Source organism: Mus caroli, chromosome 6 (genome assembly GCF_900094665.2).
Source record: "Mus caroli chromosome 6, CAROLI_EIJ_v1.1, whole genome shotgun sequence".
In the NCBI taxonomy this organism is placed as follows: Eukaryota; Metazoa; Chordata; class Mammalia; order Rodentia; family Muridae; genus Mus; species Mus caroli.
The window spans coordinates 81,925,782-81,925,993 of record NC_034575.1 but is presented as its reverse complement, the minus strand read 5'-3'; positions in this window follow the sequence as shown (position 1 = coordinate 81,925,993).

Below are 212 nucleotides of genomic sequence, written 5' to 3'. Positions count from 1 at the left end.
TCCTTACAAAAATATTCCCATACTTTCTTTAAATAAAATCTCTCGTGTTTATGTGGGAAAGAGAGCCAGTTAAGCCACTCTTGCCCATATCAGTAAAGTAATGCTGATGTTGGCTGGTGTGAGAAGATCCCCTGGATGTGAGCATGGCTTAACTCCAGTGGCTGCCAGACCTGGGGACTGTTATTTGGAAAGCATATCTACTGGGACAGAAG